Source organism: Mesoplodon densirostris, chromosome X, assembly GCF_025265405.1.
Source record: "Mesoplodon densirostris isolate mMesDen1 chromosome X, mMesDen1 primary haplotype, whole genome shotgun sequence".
In the NCBI taxonomy this organism is placed as follows: domain Eukaryota; kingdom Metazoa; phylum Chordata; class Mammalia; order Artiodactyla; family Ziphiidae; genus Mesoplodon; species Mesoplodon densirostris.
In genome coordinates this window covers 121346532-121365620 of record NC_082681.1, presented here as the reverse complement: position 1 = coordinate 121365620, position 19089 = coordinate 121346532, and the positions used below count along the sequence as shown (strand labels likewise).

At 44.8% G+C, this 19089-nt stretch overlaps 1 protein-coding gene and 1 pseudogene across 3 annotated transcripts in view; one reads left to right on the top strand and one right to left on the bottom strand.

Moving 5' to 3' along the window:
- SH3KBP1 (SH3 domain containing kinase binding protein 1) overlaps positions 1-19089 on the bottom strand; it is a 346074-nt gene that overhangs the window by 169567 nt on the left and 157418 nt on the right. The gene's annotated exons all lie outside the window — the stretch shown is intronic.
- LOC132481612 (serum basic protease inhibitor-like) lies at positions 15024-15341 on the top strand (annotated as a pseudogene).

The window sequence follows — 19089 nt, the reverse complement described above, 5'->3', positions numbered from 1 at the left end:
ATACGTTACATTCAAAACAAACTCTGCAGATACAATCTGAATACGAAACAAGTAAGCATGACAAATGTCTGAAACTCGACACTCATAACCACAGAGGTCACCAAAGTCCTGACCAAAGTGACTTAAAAATAACATCTAAAGACCTACTGTTAGCTGAAGTCATAAAACTTAGTTAAATGTAAGTTCGTATCTTCATAGAACCCTCTGTAAAAAGTAGCATCTAACCCAACACTACACAAAGGGTGAAGGAGAGGTGATATATTCTTCGAGAAAAGACTAACCCAGCAGAGTCAGGACCTAGAACAGAATAATATTTCTCTCGAACCAAACCTTTCCATCAGAATTCTATAACGCCCTGTCTGGAATCAGAAAGAACAGCACACTTACTAGTCTCTCTCTGCCACGCTAGTCAGTATTTCTTAACTACCTCTAAGGTTATTCAACTGGTGGCACAAAGACCTATAAAGCACACTGCCAACATACAAGACCAAGAAAAGTGAGCCCGACAGGGAGGTATCCAGAGGTCACTGGTGGAAAAGGTCACCTGACACGACCCCAAGCAGAAACAATTATTCTCTCTGACACTGGGATAGTCTGTGATCTTTTCTAAAGCACCCCTGATACCCATCACCCTAACTTATCCTGCCAACCACGTGAGTTAAAAAGAAAAGAGCCAGAATGAGCAAACATTTTACAAATGAGGCAAGTAGGGCTCAGTGACTTACCCGACGTCGCCAAGCTAGTAAGTGGCAGCATGTCCTTGGCCTGAGTTCAGAGCTCTCACTCCAATGCTGGATGAACAAATTTAGTTCACACCTCGCCCCAAGTTCTCTGCAATCTGTACTTAGCTGCTTCCCACAACACTGCATAACACAGCCTTAGGGCTTCTCCACGGCTTTCACATTACAGATCACTCCCAAACTCCCGCACTGCTGCTTCCCAGTCCTCGACTTCTGCAAATTACTGTTTCAATCTTGTTTGCCAGTTCCACCCAATGTAAAACCCAGTTCGGGGGGAATATTTGATGTTAGGAGACACTGCATTTCAGTGGCTTCTGTCCATCTTAAATTTAAGGGAATTTAAGGATGTCATTTGCCATTTTTTCCTTTCTTGGTATTTCACTAATGTTTACTAGTTGGTCTTGACCTTCCTTGAAGAGGTATGTAGACAACAATGTCATCTCCTTTCAGTAGCTGGTATAAACGGGAGGAAAAAAATGCATGACTTGCCCCAGGTTGTGGTTCAGAATCCTTTGGTTTAAGCTACCACCCTCATGCCCAGAGCCCTGTCCACATGACCTCAAGTTTTAATACATTCCATCGGGCTTTTTTCTTTTTGCCACTGTGTGTGTTTTTTAGGCAGGACCACTTCACTCCTTACACATAATTGAAAGAAGTAACAGACACGAATTTTATGGACATACAAGCAAATGTATATGGGCACATGCACATGGCTGACCAAAAAAAGTATGACTGAGGCAGACTTCATAAGGCATACTTGACACGTCTCTCTACTGCCATATTGTATGACGGCCACAAAATACACATGCATGAACATGCATTCATATAGAGGAACACAGGCAAACACAGGTGACAAGGCAGGCACCCTCAACTCCCTTATTAGGTCTCATAACCACCTTCCATTCATGACCAACTTTGTTTAATAAAATAGTAACAGCTAACATTTACTGAGCACCTACTGTGTGCCAGAGACTACTAAGGACTTTATATGCATTAGTGCATTTAATTCTCACATTGAACGTCAAGGGTAGATCTTGGACCCTCCCTTTTACAGACAAGGAGACAGAGGAGGCACAAAGAGACTGAGTATTTTACCAGAGGTCTTACAGCTAGAAAGTGCTAGAAGGGTCAGGGATTTCAAGTCAGGAGATGCAACTCCAGAGACTGCCTCCCCTGTCTGACTGTTCTTAAGAAGAATCCTCGGCTATGAGTCTTGAGACTGCAGAAGGGACTAACTAGCTGGGCTAACATAGGACATGGTTAAGTTGTGAAACCAGGAAGTGACAAACCACAAATCAGGAGCGTTTCCTTACAGCTGCTGGCAAATGGGGCCCGTATTTTAATGAAATAAAGCTGGTTGGACGGGGAGGAAATGTCGTATATTCACATTCTCTAAAAATGAAATAACAGAAACTGCAAAGGATGCCATGACCCAGCCTCAGAAACAGCACACACATCTATATTTTAGAGCCTTCCGGGGTCTTACAACATGTGAAAACTTGACTAGGTCAATTCATTCAATGACCACAAAAATATAACAACAAATAGTGCAGTGGTTGAGAAAAACCTTTGGGTAAACTGAAAAGTTTCAACACTCATACAGTCTTTTTTTTTTTTTTTCATCCCACACCCTCCTTGACAGAACAAGAGTATAACTAAGAGGGTTGATATTTCCAAGAAACTCACTAAATTAATCAAATGGAGCCTCACCACATGCCTAGGAAACACAGCAGTATCCTGATGTCGTTTTACAAAAGAGAAAACATTTATAAAATCAAAGAGGAACATCAGAAGAAGCCCCTAATTCTCAGGGTTACTTCTGGCACTTTCTCCAGACATGGCCTGGGGTCCACCTGGGTCAGAATGTTGACCTGCAAGGCAGACCTACGGAACTGCACTCTCTGAGGTTGAGGTCAGGGGCCTGCATTTAAACCTGACTCCGCAAGTGACACTGCCCACAAAAATCTAAACCTCAACAATGAATCAGAGCCACTAATTACACGTGAGAACAGGAAAATACCTTGTTGGGAACAAGTGGTCTCCCTTTGGAGGACACTAACCAGTGGTTCTCAATCTTGGCTGTACCCTGAAAGCACCTGGGGAGCTTTCATAAAACTCCCCATAACATCCTAACAGCAGCCCCTAAGGAACAAGGTCTCCATAGAAAAATGGCTTCTTCCAGGGCTGGGGCAAAGAAAATACAAAGTGAGAATGGAATATGTGGTTATGACAAAATTAACGAAGTACTCTAAGGCTTGAGGGGTCATTTGTAAAGGACACAAGGCTCAGCTTGGTAGGGCTTCCACTGGCCAAATCTGGGACAACAGCATGTACTAAAGGATTTATTCATTTCAAAAAAAATTCATGAGCCCATAATGATACATTCACTAGGTAGCTAGGTTGAGAGCCAGCTAGATGGATGGATAAGATTAGATAGGTTTATGGGCCAAGAGGGGAAAGCTCTTCTTTACAAAAGAATGTCAACTAATGCATGTAGAAATGATAGAAACACATAATCACCATTTTATAACCATCATGGCAACAATTGTTTCTGTCAAGAATCAGTGGTTGCTAAAACCACTGGGTGAAATCCTGTTGGGGATTAGGATATTTAGAGAGTCTCAAAGTATCTCCCCACAGATTATTTATTGATTACAAAAGGAAATGGTCCCCTGAGTATGGAGAAACCTGGCAGACACAGCCTCAAAGTTCATGTCATCAGTGATGGGACAAGTTAACATCAGGTGCCTCCTTATGTGACGCACTGAGAAGGGCTTAACATCACCTACAGAACGCTCCCGCCCAAAATGTTTAACTGAAATCTGACCGTGAAGAAACATGTAAATCCAGATCATGCAAATCCAAAATGAGGGACAGTTGACAAAAACTGACCTGGTTTAAAAAAATATTTTTAAAATCAATATCGCATAAGATTTTTTAAAGGTTAGGGGACTGTTCTAGATCTTAAAACAGTAAAGAGATTTAACAACTAAATATAATGCAATCCTTAACTGGATTCAGGGTTTCTTTTAAAGGTTATAAAGGACATTATTGGAAGAAATGGGGAAATTTGGATATGGACTAATACTAGATAATAGCATTATATTAATGTTACATTTCCTGAGTGTGTTAATTCTATTGCAAAAAAAAATTCTATTGCAGTTACATAGGAGAATGTCCTTGTTCTGAAGTATTTAGGGATGAAGTGTCTTAACATCTGTAATGTACTTTCAAGTTGTTTAAGGAAAAAACAAAAGGAATGTGTGTGTGTGTGTGTACACATACATACAGACACATATGTATACACATATACATACAGTGAGAGAAAGAGAGAGAGAGAAAGCAAAATGTTAACAATGGGTGAATCTAGATGGGTGTCCATTGTACTATTGTTACAACTTTCCTGTACATTTGAAATTTTTCTAAATAAAATATTTAGGGGGAAAAGGAAAAAAAAACAGATGCCTGGGCCCCACCCCTAGATTCTCTGAAGTCACCGATCTGGGGTGCAGCCTGGGCATCTGAATTTTAGGAACTCCCCAGGTGATTCTAACATAGAGCCAGGGTTGAGAGACATCTAGACAGGTCAGTTGTCAAAAAATAAATGGGACTCTTCCAGACCAGGCTATACAGGCCCTATATTCGGCTTCTCCCCAAAGGGAAAAAAATCATACTTATTTGGCCATGTTATCCTAATACATAACCCAGGTGAATGTTGCTATGCTGGGATTTTTATTTCACAGGCCTTTGAGACAGTTGTACTAAGCAGTCTCTAGCTCTGGCAATGTGTTCCTGAGGCCGGGGGATGGAAAAGATGGTAGTCTCTGCTATCATTAATTAGCAAACACTGCCAGGGGTGCAGCAACTCCCCAAGTTACTGAGCAGCATTCTGGATTCTTGAAGAAGCTGTTTTTTGAGTTGGAAACATCAATTTATGCAAGGGGCCAGGTTTCCTATTTCAGGATGGAAAAACAATACAAAGCGAACTAAATAAAAGCGGAGAATCACCCATTTTACTCAGGATATCCAGTACATTCTGGGTGCAAGGGAAGAGAAAGCTGAATCACTGACCTTATGGACCCAGCATCATACCCTTTCCTGGAAAAATTCCCTTGCATCACCCTGTTTCCAATGTAATGTAACTCAGACGAAGAGGAGGCCACTTCAGAAGCTGATGGCACGCCAGGAAAAAAGGAACTCATGGGTCTTTCCTTACAGACCTCTCTTGGCTGTGGCTGGACTGTTGCAGTGGAAATGTACAGTATTTAATTAACTAGCACTGTTTGGTCCCTGGAGATGCGCCTGCTCGATTCTCCAACGGATGTGTATCATCAACATCTTTGCATGACAGAATACAGTAAATCCATTTGCTTTCTCTTTCAAAGGCAAAGTTCATCTGAAAAGAGGTTAGAGCTATGCCAGTGCTCATGTGCTCCCAAGTCCCACCAGAATACAGGAGGAAAATGTAGACCCAAGAGGGAACCATTTAGTAGGGCCTCTGAGTCACAGGGGACAGGAAGGGAGGTGGGTGAAGTCAAAAGTCACATGAGGAAAATCAACTGAATCTTGGAGATGAAGGAAATGAACATTGACTAGGTGTCTGCTATGTGCCAAGAACCGTGCTAGGCATGTCGTGTGCGTCCCCTCAAGTCCTCACATGAGCACTATGAGGTTAGGGGTGCTGGCCCCATCTTGATGGATGGGCCCAGAAAGCCTGGATAACTTGTATGAGGCCCATGAGTAAAATAAGTTGTGGTCTGCAGCCCTCTTCTTCCACCAACCCAAGATAATACCAGGAAGACAGAGCAGGAGTGTGTTTCTGGGCGACTCTGGATACCAAGCGAAGGATGAGGACTTAATTTTACGAGATCCTGCCCAGAGGAGGTTTCTGGGCAGAGAAGTGACAGGAAGATGTGAGGAGGACAGTGATCTAGGGAGAAGTGCCTGATGCGAAGGGGTATGCAGAACAGCTTGGGGGAGGGAGCCTAGAAGCAGGCAGAGGGCCCAACAGAGGACAATGAAAGAGAGAGTCTGAAAAACATGGTGGGAGGAATCAGATATGCAGGGAAGGAAAGGTAGATACACAGTATCATCATCAGGTGATACTGGGGGCCAATGACCCTTTCTTACTTGTCTTTGATCCCAGTAGCTAGCTCAGTGTCTATTAGAGCAGACATGTGATCCATTCTTGAGAACTGGATGGATGAATGAACTAATGAGCACCTAGTCCACATTCTGTCTGTGAGCCCCTGATTTTGTGAACACAAATTCCCAAAGGAGCACTGAAGAAGGACCAGAAGGGTGGAGGAAAAGAGTTAAAGCCTCAACTTGATGTTAAGCAGGGTGCCCACTAAAAGCCAATGCCAAAATGGTTAAGATGGTATATTTTATGTTATGTGCATTTCACCAATTAAAAAAAAAAAATCCGGGCTTCCCTGGTGGCGCAGTGGTTGAGAGTCCGCCTGCCGATGCAGGGGACGCAGGTTCGTGCCCCGGTCCGGGAAGATCCCACATGCCGCGGAGCGGCTGGGCCCGTGAGCCATGGCCGCTGAGCCTGTGCGTCCGGAGCCTGTGCTCCGCAACGGGAGAGGCCACAACAGTGAGAAGCCCGCGTACCGCAAAAAAAAAAAAAAAAAAAAAGCCAATGCCACCCTGCCCTATTGCAGGGGTGGGAAGATGGTGGCCCCTGTAGTCTTGCTGCTGTGCTGAAGGTGTCTCGTTCTCCACTAACACTGTAGCCCGACGCATCTCTGATACTAAACAGTGCCTGAGATACTCCTAACTGCTCTCTTCTTCCAAATTTATGGTCCACTGTCAATTTTACGTAACAGTAGAGCAGGGCTAGACGCCAACAAGAAATGACGTATATTTGATTTTAAATTTAGTCCTCTTTAAGACAGAAAATACTTGTTTCAAGTAGGAAGAAATATATGTGTAAGCATGTTCAGGGCAGCCTTTCTTCTAATAGCAAATGCATACACACACAGAGACCCACACAGGAAACATCCTGAAAGTCCACTGCGAAGGCATGGCTCCATTAATCATGGTTTATCCAGGCCATGGGAAACTCAGCAGCCAATTAAACCGGGCAAGCAGCTCTATGTGTACTGATGTGTAAAAGGTGCCCATCGTACATTAAGTAAAAAGACCAAATCACATAATATGTATATGATCCCCACATTGCAAACGCATGCACGCTCGCATGCGCGCGCGCACGCGCACACACACACACACCACCTCCCTCCCTCCTTAACTCCCACCGGAGACTCTTTCATTTACTCCTATTATCCAGAACCTATCAAGAGTATGCATTCAACAAATGCTTATTAATGAATAAATGGATTCATTCAACATTCAAGTGATATGTTAGGGCCTAATACAATTAAATGAATGAGAGAAGGAGAGCGTGTGTGCACGGACACACTTGTGTAGGCACAGAAGATGGTATGGAAGGGCACGCACACACATACACTCTCTGCCGTTGGGGCCCCCTCTCTGGTTTCCTCTAACAACCATTGCTTTTCTCTAGCACCGCCTGCATCCCACTGTATTTGAAATATCTCTGAGTGTCAGTGTATGTTTTTCTCCACGCCTTCAGCTCTGACACCTCTCAGCGCTTTCGTGCACACCTTTTTCAACAAATGCAACTCATCTACCAACACCCACGTGCGCCTCACGACGGTTCTGAGGATGCTGTCCCATCACGAATGCCCACTCGCCATCAATCTGTGAGCCCAGGTGCCAGGTATCTAGAAACAGAGGGAGGGACGCAAATCCCTGCTCTTCCCTCAGTCCTAGAAACTTCAGAGTCTAATGCCTGGTTTAAAGAAGCCACTGAAAGCAGTCTTAAAGTCAGCCAATTAACACACGACCAAAAAAAAAAAGTCAAGTTTCTACTGCAAGCGAAATACAGAAAGGGGCCATCCATTTAACAAGCTGAGTTTCTGCTAAGAGGAGCTACACATGGATATTTTCAATGTTAACGCTGTCACTTGATATTTCCATAGAAGCCACATAATACAATATGGGCGCCAGGGGCATGAAAAACTCCTCCAAACACAACGGCCTCCACCTCAAACTGACTCATAGAACTGGTGTAAATTAGCTGTCTTAAAGGAAACACGAACTCTGATTTTCCAGCTCATGGACATGTGGTTCAAAACGATAGCATTAAGGCACATAAAGAAAATCCTGGGCCTCACAACACCAAAAAGACAGATAACCCAGTGGCCCCAGCTCTGCGACCACACCGTGCAGCCCACTTGAGCTCTCGGCCTCAGTTTTTCTCATGTATAAGATTAGAATGATGAGGGCAGACCTACTTTACAGAAGGGCTTGCTGCCACCTGACTCCTGCCCTTTTTTCCACTTGTCTTTACATGAACAAATATGCTAAAAGGCAGCCTTGTGCATTATTTATACCAGTTCAACCAATTTTCTTTTTGCCAACCTTCCCTTCCCAACAGAGTGAGATAAAAGAATCACACTGGAAAACAAACTCAGTGGCGTCTCTAAACGTCCTCCTGGTTTTCCCCTCTCCTTAGGCTGGTCCCAGGGTTTGGTTTGGTCTTTCAGCACAGTCCTTAATCCAAATGACCAGACCCACAGCAGACCACACTGGGGGACACTTCTCCAAAGCATCCCTGGCTTGACTGCCCCAGCCCAGGCCGCCATCTCTCTGGGGGAGGGAGTCTGGATGTTCAGAGGAGAAAATCTGATACAAAAAGCACACTGCTTTTCTCTGCTTTAGCAAGGCTGATTTGGGCAAAATGCCCAAAAGAATTCAACATTATTTATAGAGTTTTGTTTGATCTACTTTTAAATGCTCCATGCAGTCATTCAAGTGAAATAATACAGAATTTCAAAGGGAAAACTGAAGGAAAATTCTAAATATAAGTGATTTGTTGAGCATAAACAAGATTTCTCCTTTCTATCCAACACACTCCCTCTAACGTCTCTATTTTTAAAGGCCTCCTCAAACTTTGTTGCTGACAAATGGACCTATCAGACCCCTAACTTTTACAGTGAAGCGGGGAGGCAGAGGGAACAAGATGAGGGGAGAGTGAGTGATGGGGAGCATGCACGTGCACGTGCGTATTAAGAACAGAAACGAGGGTCTAGGAAATTCCAGAAACCCTCATCTGGGGTCCACCTCTCTTGCCTAGAGAATTCTCAGGGGAAAATACCCACCATAAACAAATCTGGAGTATCCCAGGTCTCAAAATCAGTACCAAAAAATGGCCCTGGGAGATGTAGAGAATGACAGAAAATTCCACTATCTTTCTCTTTAAGAAGTAGGGGAAAGATCTTTATTGCAGGTAATCAAAATGTTTGCTAAATTCTGACTCATTTTTAATATAGTTTCCTTTCTCACCCCTATCAGAATAAAGAGGGGGGAAGTGTAAGATTTTATAAATTTTCTTGATGCAAGTGGGGGTTTTCATTCCAATTCCTTCTTCTGTATCTAAAAGCAGAGATTCTTAACTGAGGTTTGTGGGTAGATTTCAGGGGGTCTCAACACAGATGGGAAGAAAATTACATCTTTATTGTCACTTCCCTCTATCTGAAACCTGGTCTTGCTTTCCACTCTGCATATAGACAACAGGCCACACTGGGGTTAGCAGCACCCGTGGATTTTATTTATTCCCTATTATGTGGAGAGAGATTTTCAGTTCACATCATGGTCATTGCAGCTACCTTGAAATATCATTTACCCTCATCCCTACTTCAAAATTATGATTGCTTCTAGACTCACTGCTGGATCTTGCTATTTAATGCATGAATAAAGGAATATGTATTGCTTAAGTTTTTGCAATATTTTGATACCTGTATTTCAGTATAACTGTATTCATTTGTAATCCTATGTATTTTATTTTATTCATTTACAAACATTATTCTGAGAAGGGGTCCATAGGCTTCACCAGACTGGCAAACAGGTTCTCAAGCAATTTTTAAAAAAGTTAAGAACTTCTAATCCCTGCTCTCAAGATTATGGTTTGCAAGGAAACTCAAACGTGCAAGGGGGAATTACACACACACACACACACATAAAATAAAGCAGTAAACGTGACATTTGGACTCTGTCTGCCATAATGTTTCACAGGCTTTGGAGCAGCACATCATGACAGAAGAACCACACTGGGTGGGCTTCCCTGGTGGCACAGTGGTTACGAATCCTCCTGCCAATGCAGGGGACACGGGTTCGAGCCCTGGTCCAGGAAGATCCCACATGCCGTGGAGCAGCTAAGTCCATGTGCCACAACTACTGAGCCTGAGCTCTAGAGCCCACGAGCCACAACTGCTGGAGCCTACACGCCTAGAGCCCGTGCTCCGCAACAAGAGAAGCCACCGCAATGAGAAGCCCGTGCACCACAACGAAGAGTAGCCCCCGCTCACCGCAACTAGAGAAAGCCTGCGTGCAGCAACAAAGACCCAACGCAACCAAAAATAAAATAAATACATTAAAAAAAAAAGAAGAACCACACTGGGCAACTTGACAGGTCCTGATCCACGAACAGCCGTGTGGCAGTGTTCAGGAGGCTGCTGGCCAAGTGCCCTCTTATTACCCGGGTCAGTGGCTGGCGAGAGCCCTGCTCTGTCATCTGGCACCTTGGCTCAGCTGAGCTCAATGCCCATTGCTCCCTTCCACGAAGGCCAGCGCAGCTAATTTGCAGGCTGCCACCTGCCACCGCCTCAATGTCCCCCCTCCAACCAAGCCCTGCGTTTCTCTCCTTTTTCAAACCAGTAAAGTTATGGAAAGCATCACAAGGTCCCTCTGCCGCCCCAGGATAAAGAGGTCACTTGGGCTTCCGTGCACCCACAGAGCTCCAGATACACCTCTTCCTCCCAGCCCTAGTCAGCTGCACTGTCTTCTTTGCGTGCATGTCCCCAGTGCCTGCTGGGCAGTCAGTGCACGAATGTTTCATGAAGGGAGGGAAGTTTGTGCCAATGTTTATAACTGCACACGATTTGCCTGGATGCGTTGCCTGGCTTCCACCGAGGTCCCATCTTTGCGGTATCACTGGAGGATGAAGGACCCTAAGGTCAGCAAGTCCGACTGAGACCAGAGGCATCTGACCAGTTCTTAAAAAAAAAAAATTAAAATCCAGAAAAGAGCAATTCCACTTTTAGGAAGCTATGCGCCAGGTAACTTACATGAAATGTACAAAGATATATGCATAATGCTCAGTGCTACATTGTTCAGAAGAGTGAAAAGCCAGAATCATCCTAAACGTCCTTCAATTAGGGGACTAGTTAGTCAAGTCACGGTGTATCTACAGGTGGACTATTAAACAGTGGCACTGCTCTAAACGAACCGCTACGCCAAGAGTTCCAAGATTCTCCTCAACCTAACATCACGAATTGCAATACACTATAAACAGCATGATGCTATCTGTATTTTTTTAAAATACTGATATGCCTGTATCACTATGTGCTTAGATTAGGTCGTACCATGTGAAATTGACACTTCTGTGGTCAAATCTCTGCAATTTCTTATGGTTCATCCCAATAGACATGGGTGAGATCTTCTGAGGAGTTAACCACGAGCCAGGTCTCCTCTGGGGAATATGAATGAGGAAAGGGATTTTAAGTTACTTTTTGACTTTTGTTACCATGACATTCCTTTACTAATTTTTCACACTGAGCATGTATTATTTTTATAATAAGTCTAACAAAGAAAACTTAGAGTGAATCTAAAATAAAATGTACAACTTAAATTTTAAGAAAAGAGCAGTGAGGTCTATACAACACTATAGCATAAAAGCTGCCTTACAGAGCAGGCGATTTTTTTTTAACATCTTTATTGGAGTATAATTGCTTTACAATGGTGTGTTAGTTTCTGCTGTATAACAAAGTGAATCAGCTATACATATACATATATCCCCATATCCCCTCCCTCTTGCATCTCCATCCCACCTTCCCTATCCCACCCCTCTAGGTGGTCACAAAGCACTGAGCTGATCCCTCTGTGCTATGCGGCTGCTTCCCACTAGCTATCTATTTTACGTTTGGTAGTGTATATATGTCCATGCCACTCTCTCACTTCATCCCAGCTTACCCTTCCCCTCTTCCCCGTGTCCTCAAGTCCATTCTCTACGTCAGAGCAGGCGATTTTGTTGTGATCAGAACAAAACATGTTACTGTGGGCTTCCTCTAGGGGCTACTAGTTTTGTTTTGTTCTAGTTTTGTTGCCAATGCCCCTCTGGAGGAGTGTCATTCAGAAAGGATGGGTTTCTAGGCAAATGAGCAGTGCAGATAAAGGGACTGGGCTACCTGTAAGGAAAGGTTTTTAAAGATAATTTTCTTCCCCTAAACAAACAGTTTACTGAGACACATAGTTATCTCTTTGTTCAAGGCAAATAAAGGTTTTTCTCCTTTATTGAAGCAAGTCCTACTTTCCTTGGAAATGTGGGAGAGTAGCAAAGGTACATTTTATTTTATTTTATTTATTAATTTATTTTTTTGGCGGTACGCGGGCCTCTCAGTGTTGTGGCCTCTCCCATTGCGGAGCACAGGCTCCGGACGCGCAGGCTCAGCAGCCATGGCTCATGGGCCCAGCCACTCCGCGGCATGTGGGATCTTCCCGGACCGGGGCACGAACCCGTGTCCCCTGCATCGGCAGGCGGACTCTCAACCACTGCGCCACCAGGGAAGCCCCACAAAGGTACATTTTAAAAAATGGTATCTCACACTCAGACTTTTCATTTTCCACACCGATCTGCACCTTTACTCTCCACCTGGAGGGAACTGAGCGTCATGAAAAGTGTAAATTTTGAAACTGTAAATCTAGAAGGTGTCAATCTAGAAATTTGGAGGCAAGAAAACGAATGTAGATTCATTTGTAGAATAGAGAAAGGAAGAGCAGAGGGAGAGAAGTAGAGAGAAATAAGTGCGCATGGATTCCTGCAACAATGCTGATTTTTGCCTGCACCGCTTGCCTCAGCACTTAAATATCTGTTGTTTTTAAATAAATTTAATTATTTACTTATTTTTGGCTGTGTTGGGTCTTCGTCGCTGCGCGCGGGCTTTCTCTAGTTGTGACGAGCAGGGGCTACTCTTCATTGCGTTGTGCAGGCTTCTCCTTGCGGTGGCTTCTCTTGTTGTGGAGCACGGGCTCTAGGCGCACAGGCTTCAGTAGTTGTGGCTCGCAGGCTCCTGAGCACAGGCTCAGTAGTTGTGGCGCATGGGCTTAGTTGCTCCGCGGCATGTGGGATCTTCCTGGACCAGGGCTCGAATCCGTGTCCCCTGCACTGGCAGGCGGATTCCTAACCACTGCGCCACCAGGGAAGCCCAGCACTTAAATACCTTTACGTCAACAGGCTTCATGATCAAGTTTTCTATATACTATACCTAAGTAGGTCTCCTTTTGAAAGATGAAACTTCCTGGAGGGCAGGAATTGAGTTTTCCTATCCGTCTACAGCAGGGCTTTGCAAACTTGTTCTGTAAAGGGCCAGAGCAAATATTTTCGGCTTTGCAGGCCACACAGTCTCTGTGGCAACCAATTAACTCTGTGGCTGTAGCACAAAAGCAGCCACAGACCGTATGTAAATGAAGGGGCATGGCCATGTGCCGATAAAACTTTATTTCCCAAAATAGGTAGTACCAGATGTGGCCCATGGGCTGGGATTTGCCAACCTCTGGTCTACAGAAAGGAGAGGTCAGGGTCCAAATCAGAGACCAGGGATGATTTTTCTTTTAAGGAAGAGCAAGAAACACTGCTCAGTTTGCATTGTCAGCTTAGAAGCAAGCCCCTGTCAGACGCCTTCCCTGACGACCTGTGAGGCAGGGCTAAGTGCCCCCAGCACCACCGCCATGGGACCGCGTGGCACCCAGAGCACAATGCTCTCTTCACCCTGATCCCACTGTCCCCACTGCCCCTGCTGCCCGGGACTCCTGGGTTCTCAAGTCCTAGACTCCTGTGAGCAGCAGCCGAGCTGGCCGCCTTGTAGATTATGAGAGGTTAGCCCAGAGCCCAGCCCTGAACAAGCCTTTAGTAATAATCTCAAAAACAAAATGAAGTGTTGATGGGAAGAACTGAAGGCTGGGATGATGCTGCCAATGAAAATACAGAAGCAAGCAGGAGTGGGAGTCTGACAGGCAGGAGAATCTGAGGCTCGGCCACGTGGGGACAGCTGGGGACTCCATGGCAGACAACCGAACCCCGGGCTAGGTCCAGCCAGGGATGGGTGGGCAGCCCTAAGCCAGGGTGGCACAGTGAGAGACAGAGATGGGTCTGCCCTGGGCATCTCAAAGAAGAGAAGCCCCTGTCCTCCCCCAACTAGGTATAACCAGGGATGCCCACTGCCCTATTTGCTGGCCACAACACAAAGCCAACTCAGTGAGAAGCAGGGTGGAGGGAGAAGGAACCTGGGCCCCAGGGAGTCTGCTCTGCCTCTGGACTTCCTGTTGTACAAGACGGACATTTCCTTACAACCTATGCCAGGTGAAACCAGGGTGTCTGTGACTTGCAGCCACGAGACCAGTAACCAGCACAGGGTGGCTGAGAGTGGAGGTGAGCGTGAGGGAAGCAAGGAGGGAGGTCCGGCCCAGAGGTCAGGTTTGGGGGCTTGTGTGCTTTGTGGCAGTGGCTGAGCCCAGGAATGAGTAGACAGAATCAAAGATGCCAAAGACAGAACCATAAAACTAGCTTACACTTGAGGAGTTGGCAAAATATAACAGAGAAAGAGGGAGAGCAGGGGTGAGAGGGGTAAAGACACAGAAGGTAAAACAAGTGTTTTCAGAAAGCGGCAGTAATCTAAAGTGCTGTGCAGTCAGGCAGGGCAGCATGGAGGAGGGAGTCTTAAAGACAGGGTGGATTTCCCCACCCGATGTGACTTGGTTTAGAAAACAAAGTGAAGTGGAGGTAGCAATGTGCCAGTTGGGAGCCCAGGCCTCAAGGGAACTCGGATGTTCCCACTTGCTCTGTTGCACCTCCACCATTGCCATATTCACGTGCTCAAGCTAGCCTGCTGGAGCATGCAAGACACACAGAGCAGGGCCGAGGTGCCGAAGGCCTGCAGCTGAAGCCGAACCAAACACTAGCGGCCCTCCAGACACGTGAGGAAGCCCAGTCAAAACCATAAAGACTACCCAGGTAGCTCCCAGTTGATCCCAGATTCAGAAGCCATAAACGCTTCCTGTTGTTTGCCACTGAGGTTTTATGGTTATTTGTTATGCAGCATTACTGTGGCAAGAGGTAACTGATACAACAATGCCCGGCACAGAATAGGTCCTCAAAAAAATGTGTAAAATACACACACTCAGAAGCCCTCCTGCAAGGCCATGAAGATGAGCCGGCTCTGCCTCTCTGCTTCCCTGCTTGTCCTCCTGGGCATCCTGGCGGCTGGCACCCAGAGGGATGAAACCAGCACCCCTGCCTAAGGACCGCAGCCTACCTTCTGCCCGGAGCCTCCCTACATGGGTCCCTGCAGGGCCCTGTTCTTCAGGTACTTCTACAACGCCAGCTCCAGGCTCTGCAAGACCTTTGCTTACGGCAGATGCAGAAGGAAGCAGAACAACTTCCTGGATAAGGAGGACTGCATCAGCACCTGCGATGGCTGCACCAGGCCCCAGGAGAGCTGGGCTACTGTGCTCCCCTGAGATGCTGAAGTCCTAGGAGGCCCCCCACAGGGCTGGGCTGTGGCTGCTTCTGAAAGATTTGAGTCTCCTCCTCTGCTTCCCTTCTCAAACCTACCCTCCTCAGCAGCACCCTGCCTCTTTCCTCACTGCATCCTCACCTTCATCTCCCACGCCACCATCACTGCACTCCTCGGAGGGGGCAGGAATGGAATTTCTGACATCCAGTTCTGAGCGTCAGTGGTGGCAGAGGTCTTTCACTAAAGAAGCCCCTTTCCCCACAGTGATGTTGCATATTATCTGTCAGTGGCTTCAACCTCTGGCCTTATATTTAATAAATTCATTTTCTAATTAAAAAAACACCACACACACACACACACACACACACACACACACACACACACACACTCAGGAAAGATAAAGGCTGCAAATACACTATCATTCTTCTATCCTGGTAAGTTAAGTGTTATTTCCCTTGACTGTTTCTCCATATTCATCCAGCCCCAAAGGGTAAAAGAAGTTTCTAGAAAGATTTCTTTTTAGAAGTTTCTAGAAGCACTAATTTTAAAGGCCAGGAAAAGGTTACTAATTTCCTACTTGTTTAGTATGTTTGTCTTTAGCTAACAAATGCAAGTGGAAAACAAAGCAGAAGGAAGGTTTTCCTGTCCCAGAATTCTATCACCCGAGTCAGCCTTCACTCCTCAAAAAACAAACAATTCAGTTGAGGTCGGGTAACATATAGGACATGTCAATGGTAATTATTAATTTTAAAAACTTCTTAGCTGACGGTAGGTAGAAGGGTGTTGAGTATTTGCCATATCATTCTTGATTCTTTTTTAAAATTGTGGTAAAACATATATAACATAAAATTTACCACTCTAATCACTTTTAAGGGTACAGTTCACTGGTATTAAGCACATTCACATTATTGTCCAACCATCACCACTAGTCATCTCCAGAGCTTCTTTCATCTTCCCAAACTAAAATTCCATATCCATTAAACAAAACTCCCCATCTCCCCACTCCCTCCAGCCACTGGTAACCACCACTCTACTTTCTGTCTCTATGAATTTGAGTACTCTAGGGACCTCATTCAAGTGGGATCATACAGTATTTGTCCTTTTATGACTGGCTTCTTTCAGTTAGCATAATGTTCTCAAGATTCATCCATGTTGTAGCATATATCAGAATTTCTTCCTTTTTAAGGCTGAATAATATTCCACTGCATGGATGGAGCACTTTTGTTTATCCATTCATCCACTGACAGACACTTGGGTTGCTCCCACCTTTTGCCTATAGTGAATAATGCTGCTATGAACATAGGTGTATAAATACCTGTTCAAGTCCCTTCTTGAGCTGATTTTACATATCTTTATTAAAACCTTATTTTGATATATGAAACAGGCTAAAGGACCTACATCACTTAGCTAGCAGTCTTCAGGCATCATCTAACCAAGTTGGGGGAATGGAATTGGTACCCACAGTTTGCAATTTAACCCAATTTGCCATGAATGATTTTATCCCACACCTACTGAAATAAAAGTGGAGATAATACAAAAAAGGCTTTTGCGGGAGGTAGGATTCTGAAACATGCTAATGTGAACGCAAAATGAATACACATCTCACCACCCATTCAACCCTGCACAATCAAGCTGAGTAAAGAACCCGCACTGCCGTACAGTGGGCAAGAACAAGTGACTTACCAAAGGCAGAAACACTGTTTTAAATTCATTACCCAATAAAACCACCATGGGGCTTTCTCAGTAAAGAACCAAAATCCTCTAAAGCTCTCCAGAAATTTCTGATAGGGCATGTGGGAACCTGATTCATCCAACAAACATTTGTTGGCCATAGGAGCTCGAATGGGCTGTGGAGAATACGTAGAATGGATCCCAATATTCCTTCCTGGGGACCCTGGATAGCGTTTGCAAAGAGAAGAGTGGGATCCTTTAGCTTTTTAACATTCCAAAGGGCTTAACAGCCAAAATGAGGGCACACAGGTTAAAATGTTTCACAGGGCTATATATAAACAGTACCATGACCCTAATCTGAAGACCTAGTTATGTGCTAACACAGATATGGAAATCTGTCATCCAAAGACTCAAAAACTTTTAGAAAGGGTCCCCAGATTTAAAAAAACTGAAAACTTCTCAATCAACCTTCCAATCTGCAGAGGAAGAAACTGATGCTTCAAAGGTGAAATGACCTTCCCAAGATTGCTAATGGCTGTGAGAGCTGTGAACTATCCGAATGTCTCATAAGTCCTCAAATGAAGGTCTCTGACGCATCCTGGGCAGAAGTATAAGGGAGAAAAAGGCACACAAATGGTTTTCCAGCCTCAATGAACTCACAGTCAAGTTCTAAGCCACTGAAAATGGATAGGATATTTGTCAACTGTTATCAAGTCTTGCTGGTTACCCAGGCCCAATCTGCCTCTGGCAATATGCAATCTAAAGGCTGAAAGGGAGGCTGTCAGAATCTGTCTGGTTTGGTTTGGTTTGGTTTCAATACAAAGCTGACACTCCTCAGCTCTAATAAATGATCACTTTCCATTTTCCACTTCAACTTGGGCTTTTGATAGAATGAGTCCATACGTCAATATGAACAGATCGATACAGTTCATAATTTATGAAGATGTAAGCAGAGGGAGAGATTGACCCTGCGGAACCACCCAACTGAGGCTTGCCTCTCTTCCTCTCTTCCTTCCTGCTGCTTAGATTGGTCATTTTTTAATTTATTAACACCTCCACCTGAGATGATCAGCAAGGAATGAGAAAAGTGAAATAGCATCCTACATAAGCCTTTCTAATAAACTGCAAAAGGGTTTCTGCGGGTCTAACGTGGATTTCAATGATCCATGTTATTCCAGTCAAGCCTCCACAAATATAAATAAGAGCTGGTGACACACACTTAATATACGCAGATATATGCACACCCCAGGGCCTAGTTCCAGAATGGGATGGAGCTTAACGAGTAAGACATCACAGAGGGAGGACGGACAGGGAGCCAGGGCGACAGGGAAGGAAGAAAGGAAAGAGAGAAGGTGGGAAGGAGGCTCTTAAGCACAACTGTGAATTGCACACAAATTCTGTGCAAGAAGGTCAGGGCTATAGAGCCCAAGCTTAGGAGGCAAGTGTGAAGTATGTTTTGAAGTGTACAGATACGTACAAAATAGAATCAGAATTTCCACTCCTGGCTCATCTGGGTTTGCTAGTCCCTGTCCACACAACGTCAGACACATTGGCAACTTAGTTACTTTTTCTCTTCCTATATAACTTCAAGTGTCTTACTTTTTTTTTTTTTTTTTTTTTTTTTTGCGGTATGCGGGCCTCTCACTGTTGTGGCCTCTCCCGTTGCGGAGCACAGGCTCTGGACGCGCAGGCTCAGTGGCCATGGCTCATGGGCCCAGCCGCTCCACGGCACGTGGGATCCTCCCGGACCGGGGCACGAACCCGTGTACCCTGCATCGGCAGGCGGACTCTCAACCACTGCGCCACCAGGGAAGCCCAAGTGTCTTACTTTTTATCTTAATGATTTAGACAAAAGTAAATTACAAAGGAAGCTAATTTCTTCAAAAGAAACAAACTACTTCCAATGATATTATCAAAGAGTTGCTTTAAAGCTTTTTAAAAGTTAAACTTAAAACGACTGGTATCATTTTTTTCCTAAACAACATTTTTTAAAAAAGAGAACTATTCACAATAGTTCTTTTGTGTGTGTGTGTGTGTGTGTGTGTGTGTGTGCGCGCGCGCGCGCGCGCTTTACTCTGTCA